The sequence below is a fragment of the Mizuhopecten yessoensis genome, unplaced genomic scaffold, assembly GCF_002113885.1.
Source record: "Mizuhopecten yessoensis strain PY_sf001 unplaced genomic scaffold, ASM211388v2 scaffold716151, whole genome shotgun sequence".
Classification (NCBI taxonomy): domain Eukaryota; kingdom Metazoa; phylum Mollusca; class Bivalvia; order Pectinida; family Pectinidae; genus Mizuhopecten; species Mizuhopecten yessoensis.
This window is the reverse complement of record NW_018479973.1, coordinates 52,669-67,538: the sequence shown is the minus strand read 5'-3', so window position 1 is coordinate 67,538 and position 14,870 is coordinate 52,669.

Below are 14,870 nucleotides of genomic sequence, written 5' to 3'. Positions count from 1 at the left end.
CAGCTGGTATAAATCATAACATTTAACCGTCTGTCCTATCGCTGGTACAGATGTATTGATACAGTGATAACATTTAACTGTCTGTCCTATCGCTGGTATAGATGTATTGATACAGTGATAACATTTAACTGTCTGTCCTATCGCTGGTACAGATGTATTGATACAGTGATAACATTTAACTGTCTGTCCTATCGCTGGTATAGATGTATTATTTAACTTCCATACCTACAGCTGGTATACAATGATAACATTGAACTGTCTGTCTTATCGCTGGTACAGATGTATTGATACAGTGATAACATTTAACTGTCTGTCCTATCGCTGGTATAGATGTATTATTTAACTTCTATACCTACAGCTGGTATAAAATGATCACATTGAACTGTCTGTCTTATCGCTGGTACAGATGTATTGATACAGTGATAACATTTAACTGTCTGTCCTATCGCTGGTATAGATGTATTATTCAACTTCTATACCTACAGCTGGTATAAATCATAACATTTAACTGTCTTTCCTATCGCTGGTATAGATGTATTGATTCAGTGATAACATTTAACCGTCTGTCCTATCGCTGGTACATATGTAGTATTTAACTTCCATACCTACAGCTGTTATAAATCATAACATTTAACCGTCTGTCCTATCGCTGGTACAGATGTATTGATACAGTGATAACATTTAACTGTCTGTCCTATCGCTGGTATAGATGTATTATTTAACTTCCATACCTACAGCTGGTATACAATGATCACATTGAACTGTCTGTCTTATCGCTGGTACAGATGTATTGATACAGTGATAACATTTAACTGTCTGTCCTATCGCTGGTATAGATGTATTATTTAACTTCCATACCTACAGCTGGTATACAATGATCACATTGAACTGTCTGTCTTATCGCTGGTACAGATGTATTGATACAGTGATAACATTTAACTGTCTGTCCTATCGCTGGTATAGATGTATTATTTAACTTCTATACCTACAGCTGGTATACAATGATAACATTTAACTGTCTGTCCTATCGCTGGTACAGATGTATTGATACAGTGATAACATTTAACTGTCTGTCCTATCGCTGGTATAGATGTATTATTTAACTTCCATACCTACAGCTGGTATACAATGATCACATTGAACTGTCTGTCTTATCGCTGGTACAGATGTATTGATACAGTGATAACATTTAACTGTCTGTCCTATCGCTGGTATAGATGTATTATTTAACTTCCATACCTACAGCTGGTATACAATGATCACATTGAACTGTCTGTCTTATCGCTGGTACAGATGTATTGATACAGTGATAACATTTAACTGTCTGTCCTATCGCTGGTATAGATGTATTATTTAACTTCCATACCTACAGCTGGTATACAATGATCACATTGAACTGTCTGTCTTATCGCTGGTACAGATGTATTGATACAGTGATAACATTTAACTGTCTGTCCTATCGCTGGTATAGATGTATTATTCAACTTCTATACCTACAGCTGGTATAAATCATAACATTTAACTGTCTTTCCTATCGCTGGTATAGATGTATTGATTCAGTGATAACATTTAACCGTCTGTCCTATCGCTGGTACATATGTAGTATTTAACTTCCATACCTACAGCTGTTATAAATCATAACATTTAACCGTCTGTCCTATCGCTGGTACAGATGTATTGATACAGTGATAACATTTAACTGTCTGTCCTATCGCTGGTATAGATGTATTATTTAACTTCCATACCTACAGCTGGTATACAATGATCACATTGAACTGTCTGTCTTATCGCTGGTACAGATGTATTGATACAGTGATAACATTTAACTGTCTGTCCTATCGCTGGTATAGATGTATTATTCAACTTCTATACCTACAGCTGGTATAAATCATAACATTTAACTGTCTTTCCTATCGCTGGTATAGATGTATTGATTCAGTGATAACATTTAACCGTCTGTCCTATCGCTGGTACATATGTAGTATTTAACTTCCATACCTACAGCTGTTATAAATCATAACATTTAACCGTCTGTCCTATCGCTGGTACAGATGTATTGATACAGTGATAACATTTAACTGTCTGTCCTATCGCTGGTATAGATGTATTATTTAACTTCCATACCTACAGCTGGTATACAATGATCACATTGAACTGTCTGTCTTATCGCTGGTACAGATGTATTGATACAGTGATAACATTTAACTGTCTGTCCTATCGCTGGTATAGATGTATTATTCAACTTCTATACCTACAGCTGGTATAAATCATAACATTTAACTGTCTTTCCTATCGCTGGTATAGATGTATTGATTCAGTGATAACATTTAACCGTCTGTCCTATCGCTGGTACATATGTAGTATTTAACTTCCATACCTACAGCTGTTATAAATCATAACATTTAACCGTCTGTCCTATCGCTGGTACAGATGTATTGATACAGTGATAACATTTAACTGTCTGTCCTATCGCTGGTATAGATGTATTATTTAACTTCCATACCTACAGCTGGTATACAATGATCACATTGAACTGTCTGTCTTATCGCTGGTACAGATGTATTGATACAGTGATAACATTTAACTGTCTGTCCTATCGCTGGTATAGATGTATTATTCAACTTCTATACCTACAGCTGGTATAAATCATAACATTTAACTGTCTTTCCTATCGCTGGTATAGATGTATTGATTCAGTGATAACATTTAACCGTCTGTCCTATCGCTGGTACATATGTAGTATTTAACTTCCATACCTACAGCTGTTATAAATCATAACATTTAACCGTCTGTCCTATCGCTGGTACAGATGTATTGATACAGTGATAACATTTAACTGTCTGTCCTATCGCTGGTATAGATGTATTATTTAACTTCCATACCTACAGCTGGTATACAATGATCACATTGAACTGTCTGTCTTATCGCTGGTACAGATGTATTGATACAGTGATAACATTTAACTGTCTGTCCTATCGCTGGTATAGATGTATTATTTAACTTCCATACCTACAGCTGGTATACAATGATCACATTGAACTGTCTGTCTTATCGCTGGTACAGATGTATTGATACAGTGATAACATTTAACTGTCTGTCCTATCGCTGGTATAGATGTATTATTTAACTTCCATACCTACAGCTGGTATACAATGATAACATTTAACTGTCTGTCCTATCGCTGGTACAGATGTATTGATACAGTGATAACATTTAACTGTCTGTCCTATCGCTGGTATAGATGTATTATTTAACTTCCATACCTACAGCTGGTATACAATGATAACATTTAACTGTCTGTCCTATCGCTGGTACAGATGTATTGATACAGTGATAACATTTAACTGTCTGTCCTATCGCTGGTATAGATGTATTATTTAACTTCCATACCTACAGCTGGTATACAATGATAACATTTAACTGTCTGTCCTATCGCTGGTACAGATGTATTGATACAGTGATAACATTTAACTGTCTGTCCTATCGCTGGTATAGATGTATTATTTAACTTCCATACCTACAGCTGGTATACAATGATAACATTTAACTGTCTGTCCTATCGCTGGTATAGATGTATTGATACAGTGATAACATTTAACTGTCTGTCCTATCGCTGGTACAGATGTATTGATACAGTGATAACATTTAACTGTCTGTCCTATCGCTGGTATAGATGTATTATTTAACTTCCATACCTACAGCTGGTATACAATGATAACATTTAACTGTCTGTCCTATCGCTGGTATAGATGTATTGATACAGTGATAACATTTAACTGTCTGTCCTATCGCTGGTATAGATGTATTGATACAGTGATAACATTTAACTGTCTGTCCTATCGCTGGTACAGATGTATTGATACAGTGATAACATTTAACTGTCTGTCCTATCGCTGGTATAGATGTATTATTTAACTTCCATACCTACAGCTGGTATACAATGATAACATTTAACTGTCTGTCCTATCGCTGGTATAGATGTATTATTTAACTTCCATACCTACAGCTGGTATACAATGATAACATTTAACTGTCTGTCCTATCGCTGGTATAGATGTATTATTTAACTTCCATACCTACAGCTGGTATACAATGATCACATTTAACTGTCTGTCCTATCGCTGGTATAGATGTATTATTTAACTTCCATACCTACAGCTGGTATACAGTGATAACATTTAACTGTCTGTCCTATCGCTGGTATAGATGTATTATTTAACTTCCATACCTACAGCTGGAACAGTGATAACATTTAACTGTGTGTTCTATCGCTGGTATAGATGTATTGATACAGTGATAACATTTAACCGTCTGTCCTATCGCTAGTACAGATGTATTGATACAGTGATAACATTAAACTGTCTGTCCTATCGTTAGTACAGATGTATTGATACAGTGATAACATTTAACTGTCTGTCCTATCGCTGGTATAGATGTATTGATACAGTGATAACATTTAACTGTCTGTCCTATCGCTGGTACAGATGTATTGATACAGTGATAACATTTAACTGTCTGTCCTATCGCTGGTATAGATGCATTGATACAGTGATTACATTTAACTGTCTGTCCTATCTCTGGTACAGATGTTTTGATTCAGTGATAAAATTTAACTGTTTATACTATCGCTGGTACAGATGTATTGATACAGTGATAACATTTAACTGTTTGTCCTATCGCTGGTACATATTATTGATACACTGATAACATTTAACTGTCTGTCCTATCGCTGGTATAGATGTAGTATTTAACTTCCAAACTTACAGCTGGAACTGTGATAACATTTAACTGTCTTTCCTATCGCTGGTATAGATGTAGTATTCAACTTCCATACCTACAGCTGGAACAGTGATAACATTTAACAGTCTTTCCTATCGCTGGTATAGATGTATTGATTCAGAGATAACATTTAACTGTTTATCCTATCGCTGGCACAGATGTAGTATTTAACTTCCAAACCTACAGCTGGAACAGTGATAACATTTAACTGTCTTTCCTATCGCTGGTATAGATGTAGTATTCAACTTCCATACCTACAGCTGGAACAGTGATAACATTTAACTGTCTGTCCTATCGCTGGTATAGATGTATTGATTCAGTGATAACATTTAACTGTCTGTCTTATCGCTGGTATAGATGTATTAATTTAGTGAAAACATTTAATTGTTGATCCTATCGCTGGTACAGATGTTTTGATTCAGTGATAACATTTAACTGTCTGTCTTATCGCTGGTATAGATGTATTATTTAACTTCCATACCTACAGCTGGTATACAATGATAACATTGAACTGTCTGTCCTATCGCTGGGACAGATGTATTGATACAGTGATAACTTTTAACTGTCTGTCCTATCGCTGGGTCAGATGTATTATTTAACTTCCATACCTACAGCTGGTATGCAATGATAGCATTGATCTGTCTGTCCTATCGCTGGTATAGATGTATTATTTAACTTCCATACCTACAGCTGGTATGCAATGATAACATTGAACTGTCTGTCGTATCGCTGGTACAGATGTATTGATACAGAGATAACATTTAACTGTCTGTCCTATCACTGTATCAATACATCTGTATCAGCGATAGGACAGATAGTTAAATGTTATCACTGTTCCAGCTGTAGGTATGGAAGTTGAATACTACATCTATACCATCGATAGGAAAGACAGTTAAATGTTATCACTGTATCAATACATCTATACCAGCGATTGGACAGACAGTTCAATGTTATCATTGTATACCAGCTGTAGGTTTGGAAGTTAAATAATAACATTTAACTGTCTGTCCTATCGCTGGTATAGATGCATTGATACAGTGATTACATTTAACTGTCTGTCCTATCGCTGGTACAGATGTTTTGATTCAGTGATAACATTTAACTGTTTATACTATCGCTGGTACAGATGTAGTATTTAACTTCCAAACCTACAGCTGGTATACAATGATAACATTTAACTGTCTGTTCTATCGCTGGTACAGATGTATTATCAAACTTCTAAACCTACAGCTGGAACAGTGATAACATTTAACTCTCTTTCCTATCGCTGGTATAGATGTATTGATTCAGAGATAACATTTAACTGTTAATCCTATCGCCGGTACAGATGTATCGATACAGTGATAACATTTAACTGTCTATCCTATCGCTGGTACAGATGTATTGATACAGTGATAACATTTAACTGTCTGTCCTATCGCTGGTACAGATGTTTTGATTCAGTGATAACATTTAACTGTCTATCCTATCGATGGTACAGATGTATTGATACAGTGATAAGATTTAACTGTCTGTCCTATCGCTGGTATAGATGTATTATTTACCCTCCAAACCTACAGCTGGTATACAATGATAGCATTTAACTGTCTGTCCTATCGCTGGTATAGATGCATTGATACATTGATTACATTTAACTGTCTGTCCTATCGCTGGTATAGATGTAGTATTTAACTTCCAAACCTACAGCTGGAACAGTGATAACATTTTACTGTCTGTCCTATTGCTGGTTTAGATGTATTATTTAATTTCCAAACCTACAGCTGGTATACAATGATAGCATTTAACTGTCTGTCCTATCGCTGGTACAGATGTATTATTTAACTTCCAAACCTACAGCTGGAACAGTGATAACATTTTACTGTTTATCCTATCGCTGGTACAGATGTATTGATACAGTGCTAACATTTTACTGTCTGTCCTATCGCTGGGATAGATGAATTATTTAGCCTCCAAACCTACAGCTGGAACAATGATAACATGTAACTGTCTGTCCTATCGCTGGTACAGATGTATTGATACAGTGATAACATTTAACTGTCTGTCCTATCGCTGGTACAGATTATTATATAACCTCCAAACCTACAGCTGGAACAGTGATAACATTTAACTGTCTTTCCTATCGCTGGTATAGATGTATTGTTTAACTTCCAAACCTACAGCTGGAACAGTGATAACATTTAACAGTCTGTCCTATCGCTGGTATAGATATGTGTTATTTAACTTCCAAATCTACAGCTGGTACACAGTGATAACATTTAACTGTCTGTCCTATCGCTGGTACAGATGTATTATTTAACTTCCAAATCTACAGCTGTTATACAATGATAACATTTAACTGTCTGTCCTATCGCTGGTACAGATGTATTGATACAGTGATAACATTTAACTGTCTGTCATATCGCTGGTACAGATGTATTGATACAGTGATAACATTTAACTGTCTGTCATATCGCTGGTACAGGTGTATTGATACAGTGATAACATTTAACTGTCTGTCCTATCGCTGGTAAAGATGTATTAATACAGTGATAACATTTAACTGTCTGTCCTATCGCTGGTATAGATGTATTGATACAGTGATAACATTTACCTGTCTGTCCTATCGCTGGTATAGATGCATTAATACAGTGATAACATTTAACTGTCTGTCATATCGCTGGTACAGATGTATTGATACAGTGATAACATTTAACTGTCTGCCTTACTGCTGGTACAGATGTTCCTTTTAACTGCTTATCCAATCGCTGGTACAGTTGTACGCTTTACCTGCCAATCTTACAGTTTGTGCAGTGTTTTTATATTCCTAAATCCTGAGGTTCAAACCACAGGGAAGGATTAGAAGAAAATAATATTGTGACGGTACACACACAGACCTGGTGGGTGACGTGTATCCGTTGGGTTTTAACGTATCCCTGTTCAAGGGGACGCAACTCTCGCAAATGATAAGCCATTCATGGGTCTGTGGATACTGAGGAAGTTTTATTTCGCAATCTACAAATGAACAGTTTCTTAATAGTATTACATGAAAATACATCCTTCGTTATTAAACCGACAATATAGTTAAGCATTCGACAATAAATGGAAATCATATTATGACGTCATTCAATCTGCCAGCAACTTCGATAAACACACCGTCAAACGAATATCAGTTCAATTACAGCAAATACATTGTCGCATTTGGGTTATACATACCTCCTTGGGCTTATTAGCACCCATACAAGTATGCCGCATCGCATATAAAACCTCGTCAGGTTTTTGCAAAGTGGGGAAAACATGCGACTTTCATTCGACCTACCGCCTTGTGTCAATTCCCGCCGCCATGACAAAAGTACCGAAAGAATAGGAGAACTCCATAAAAGGGGCATAACTCCTCTGGCCTTACCTCACTCAGGCTGACTGCAGTTACAAATATCATATAGACCATTGTTAAGCATTCAGGCATGTACTGTTGGTCTGACCTTGGTTCCTTATCTTATTATATAATCAGTATGTACTATATATCAGTATACGCGTTCTGTTGGGACTTGGCGACACACCAGGTAGTTATCTTCAATCGACAACAAATCCAAGCAAGCGTCTCTCTGATGACCGAAGTCCGAGCAGTAACCACCAACTGACCACGTGATCCGAGAACCACGTGGTAAGGAACAGGTGACATATTTACAAGCATTCTTTAAGTTTATAACTATATGCACCGTACATATGTGTTTAAAATGATCTGGCAATCACGCAGCGATTTGCCTACGTCATTGAAAAGCTGACTGTTATCCGTATTTGAATAACTTTGCAATACCATTTTCATTCAATAATTCTTCAATATTTGGGTACAGTTTAATTTATTTTAGATTATATTTTATTCAATAATCAATTTGTTTCATTCGTATCGGCTTAGAACTCCTCATTTGGCCTCGCTTGTTGACACTGTGATAACTTTTATACAGAAAATATATTGTAACAAACATTTGAGTTTTAACACAGTTTCATCAGTGCGATATTAAAGTTGCAGAAAAATAAATGGCAACTACGGTACAGCGGCTAGACAGGTCTCATTATCATGCCCGTGTAAACTGTATACCAATAGGTACTGAACGGTATTTCCAGGCCACGCTATATCAACATACGGAAGTGATTCTACCACATATTTATATAACTTGTACGTTTACAAACCTTTCTTTTCAATTATACATATTACATAACCTTGTGCCTTAACGTGTCTTACATTTCAGTATTTCAACATATATAACAGAAAACAATTGTGAATGTTCATAGTTCCATCAATAAATTTAAAAATCTCTGTGTTCACACTTTGTTTGTCACAAAAAGCGATTAATCGTTAATATATTGATAGAATTAAGAACCTTCACATGTTTATATCAAACTTATGTAGATGTAACGATTGCTGTCTTCGTAACTCTGGTAAATACAACACTATGAATAACATATTATATTAACTAGGCTCTATGTATTTTATTTTTCAAATGTAAGTAACAGAAATCATAACATATGACTTATGTCTATAATAGCTAACTACTGGTAACATGTAGCACACGTGCACTGGTAGGGACTTCCATTATATAGAGCACTTCACTAGTCTGCATAGCAACAGAGAGGAAGAGCTGTCTAGCCTGTACACAATTAGCCCGCATGTGTGAATCAGAACTGGTGGTTATACAGGTAATCATTACTTTGATGAGTCGTCTGACCTGACAGTTATATTCCCGTCTAACAAACAAACACACACACACACACACACACACACACAACAGCAGCAGCAGCTATATAATAGTATATCATCTACGCCAAACCCACTGGACTGTGTCTCCTTTATACCCCGGCTGCACAACATTTTTACAAAAGACACACACACATCAGACAATTTCTACGGCTTGGTCATACATTATCACCAACCAAACCACAGACATCATCGTCTACACATTATTGCTACCAAAGCCACACCAATGATCTGTATCGGCTACTTCCGAGTTACACAACGGTACCACATAGATCACGTTACCCGACCTGTCCGAGTCACATAACGATACCACATAGGTCACGTCACCCGACCTGTCCGAGTCACATAACGGTACCACATAGGTCACGTCACCCGACCTGTCCGAGTCACAAAACGAAACCACATAGGTCACGTCACCCGACCTGTCCAAGTCACATAACGGTACCACATAGGTCACGTTACCCGACCTGTCCGAGTCACATAACGGTACCACATAGGTCACGATACCCGACCTGTCCAAGTCACATAACGGTACCACATAGGTCACTTTACCCGACCTGTCCGAGTCACATAACGGTACCACATAGGTCACGCTACCCGACCTGTCCAAGTCACATAACGGTACCACATAGGTCACGTTACCCGCCCTGTCCGAGTCACATAACGGTACCACATAGGTCACGTAAGCCGACCTGTCCGAGTCACATAACGGTACCACATAGGTCACGTCACTTGACCTGTCCTAGTCACATAACGGTACCACATAGGTCACGTCAGCCGACCTGTTCGAGTCACATAACGGTACCGCATAAGTCACGTCACCCGACCTGTTCGAGTCACACAACGGTACCGCATAAGTCACGTCAACCGACCTTTCTCTGGTTTCACACAAGGCTTTATTATATGATATACTTTAGTACTTTTAGGTTAATGTTTGATATAAAATATGCTTCCGAATATGTATGCCATATCTATTGATGTACATCCAATATTGTTGTTAAAGATAAAACAGATTTTCGGATGTATACACAATGCTTACCGATGTAAGTAATCAAAACACTCAGATAACTGACTATATCTGACAGATTCATGTTAATCATAACTTTCCCTGCCAATTTCGTAGAAACTACAACACTTTTGAACAACGTTTCACTATATACATGTATTTGCTTAAAGTAGTGCGATTAGGATAACATGATGCTGTCAACGTTTTGTTAAATAAAAGGAATAAAACATACATATTTACAATGATAAACATTCATATAGACACATTGCCCCAAATCTAAAAAACACAAAAATATATAACATATTCTTAGAACATTGTCCTTTCATTTTCGTGACATAAAATATTTTTTACTTATCACAGAATTGATCAACCCGTATCACATCACAAACTCCCCTTCATGGAATGTCCTCAACATATTCAAACAACTGTAAAATTTCGTAATATATTTCCATAAGTTACAATTCCGTTTTATATCAGCTATGACAAATTAACCACTACATGAACACTATTTTCTATTGTAGCTGACCTGTATGATTTCCGAAGACACTTGAGCTAAGTTCTACCGATGCCAGATTCTAGGAACTAAATATCCTGTCTATTGCCTTTCAAACCATGTAACCAAATGGTAAGCATATCGAACTATTCGAGGAGTGTCTAGTCCTATACGAGGAGTTAGCCTATGGTCATTACAAACCATCAACTATCTGATTAAACCATGTAACTAATTACAAACCATCTACTATCTGATTAAACCGTGTAACTAATTACAACCCATTCACTATCTGATTAAACCACGTAACTAATTACAACCCATTCACTATCTGATTAAACCACGTAACTAATTACAACCCATCACCTATCTGATTAAACCATGTCACTAATTACAAACCATCTACTATCTGATTAAACCGTGTAACTAATTACAACCCATTCACTATCTGATTAAACCATGTAACAAATTACAAACCATCAACTAGCTGATTAAACCATGTACCTAATTACAATCCATCAACTATCTTATTAAACCATGTAACCTATTACAAACCATCAACTAGCTGATTAAACCATGTAGCTAATTACAAACCATTAACTATCTGATTAAACCGTGTATCTAATTACAAACCATCTACTATCTGATTAAACCATGTAGCTAATTACAAACCATCTACTATCTGATTAAACCATGTAGCTAATTACAAACCATTACCTATCTGATTAAACCATGTAGCTAATTACAAACCATCTACTATCTGATTAAACCACGTAACTAATTACAACCCATTCACTATCTGATTAAACCATCTAACTAATTACAAACCATGAACTATCTGATTAAACCGTGTATCTAATTACAAACCATCTACTATCTGATTAAACCATCTAACTAATTACAAACAATCAACTATCTGATTAAACCATGTAACCTATTACAAACCATCAACTATCTGATTAATTGTCAGGATTCCTTTCTAAAAGTGTTTCCAATCAGGTACGCATCTGGACCTTGCCCTTTATATAAGTGACTTTTCCCAAGACGTGTATAATATAATCACTTGATACAGACTGAAGAACACGTAATGATTAACATTTTAGGAGAGTGTAAGAAAGAAAAAGATTTTACCTACGTGTAAATCTTTATGATGGTTTTATTTCTTGTTATTTATATCAATATAGCAACATTAGGACAGATTTATTTTAAACCAAATATGGCGTCAGTAGACACTCCCAACATATACAGGAAAAAGATTTTATATATCCGATTGTTTTGTCATATAGATAGTATAAGATAGTGTGAGTGACAAAGCATTAAAGTAAGATAAATAAAGATTAATTTTATGTGAATTTTGAAAAAGCTTCCCGGATTGATAACGAACAATATTGTACCTAGGATGGTATTGATTTGAAGTTCTGTGGGATTAACGATCTTGTCTTGATTTCTATTTGTTTAAATATAATAAAATGATGATTGCTTTCATTAAATATTAAATCATAAAAACGAATTACCATGATTGTGTCAATATGGGTTCGTTAACATTACAAGTATATGTGTAACGACAAATCATACATAGTTTATCAAATCGATTTAATTCAAACTAGTTATCCATACGTTCATAATGTACCCTGTTATACTTGAGGTATAACTGAAATGCACCGTAGTGTTTATTTTGTGACAGGTATAGTTTTGTTTTGTTAATTGAGATTATTAGCTGAGAAAATTCTACAATGTAAAATAAATTTGAAATGCAGTAAAGTCATTTCTTTCAATTTTATGTTATATAAAAACACATGATTGTTTGCAGACAAACAAATGCTATAAGGGACACTATTCCGTAATCAAGAACTACCACGTTATTGTTTTGCAGACAAACAAATTCTATAGGGGTAACATTCTGTAAGCTAAAATTACCACGCTACGATTGTTTTGCAGGCATCAATTGTTTAGATAGATATGTACATTTTCTGTTTACTATTACGATTCTTTTGTATTCAGTAACGTTTTATAAATGGGGTTATAACAGTTAATGTTCGAATTGATATTTTATGATTTTACTAACAATGAATGGATCCCACTCTATTATTTGCACAAAACTTATAATTAGTATTGGTTTAAAAACTATCATTAAAAAGAGGCTTTTCAATGTTACAATGGTGATAAACATCAATGGAAGCATTGAAAATATGGTCAGTTGTGCGTGTATTGTATCAATATGGACAAATTGTCAAAAGGTAGTAGGTTTTCTCAGATATAATGTATGCATTTTTTATATAAATTAATAGTTGAATACATTGTCGATAGGTGGTATGTTTATAATGTATACATTCATTATATAAATAAAAAGTTGAATACATTGTCGATAGGTGGTATGTTTCCTCTAATATAATTTATACATTCTTTATATAAATAAAAAGTTGAATACATTGTCGATACGTGGTATGTTTCCTCTAAAATAATGTATAAATTCTTTATATACATTAAAAGCTGAATACATTGTCGATAGGTGGTATGTTTTCTCCAATATAATGTATGCATTCATTATATAAATAAAAAGTTGAATACATTGTCGATAGGTGGTATGTTTTCTCCAATATAATGTATACATTCATTATATAAATAAAAAGTTGAATACATTGTCGATACGTGGTATGTTTCCTCTAATATAATTTATACATTCTTTTATATAAATAAAAAGTTGAATACATTGTCGATAGGTGGTATGTTTTCTCTAATATAATGTATACATTCATTATATAAATAAAAAGTTGAATACATTGTCGATAGGAGGTATGTTTTCTCCAATATAATGTATACATTCTTTATATAAATAAAAAATTTAACACATTGTCGATAGGTGGTATGTTTCCTCTAATATAATGTATACATTCTTTATATACATTAAAAGTTGAATACATTGTCGATAGGAGGTATGTTTCCTCTAAAATAATGTATAAATTCTTTATATACATTAAAAGCTGAATACATTGTCGATAGGTGGTATGTTTTCTCCAATATAATGTATACATTCTTTATATACATTAATAGTTGAATACATTGTCGATAGGTGGTATGTTTTCTCCAATATAATGTATACATTCTTTATATAAATAAAAAGTTGAATACATTGTCGATAGGAAGTATGTTTTCTCCAATATATGTATGCATACTTTATACAAATTCAAAGTTGAATAAATTGTCAATAGGTAGCAGGTTGTTTCCAATATAATGTAAACATACTATCAAAGTAACTACACACGAATCGTCAGTGGATAACTCGTCTCCAATGAAAACAGCCAACGCTATTGTCCTGCCCAGCGTGTATAAGTATACACACGCCCACAGGTGCCTGGACGTGTACACACGTGTATAGTCATGTGCTCCGCAAATGGCGGGGCGTTCACTTTGATGTTCATTCTCACTACGAACTCTACAGAAGCCCTGGAATGGAGTGTCTACTGGTGGTGACGGTGTGAAATATCAAAGAAAGGTGTCATTATGTCTCAACTCCTAAAAGGAAAAAGACAGTAGTATAGTCATCAGACTCAGTCGTTTTCTGCTGAACATCATTTCAAATGTAATAAATTTCAATACAGAATATCAATCTTTCATAACTGTTTCAGTGGGTTTGTAAACACTTGACTTTACGATTATCAGTGCGACGTATAAACATGTTTATTTGATAATTTTGTTTAAAAACAGACGTTTGATATATCAACAGTGCTTATACGATACAAATAAGTAAGATAAACAATATTTTTATAATGACAACTGTGAACATTTTTCAAAAATAGAATAGAATTGTAAAAGCGCTATTGGGTAAAGCAGAATTTTTAACTGAACATGACAGACGTATCTAT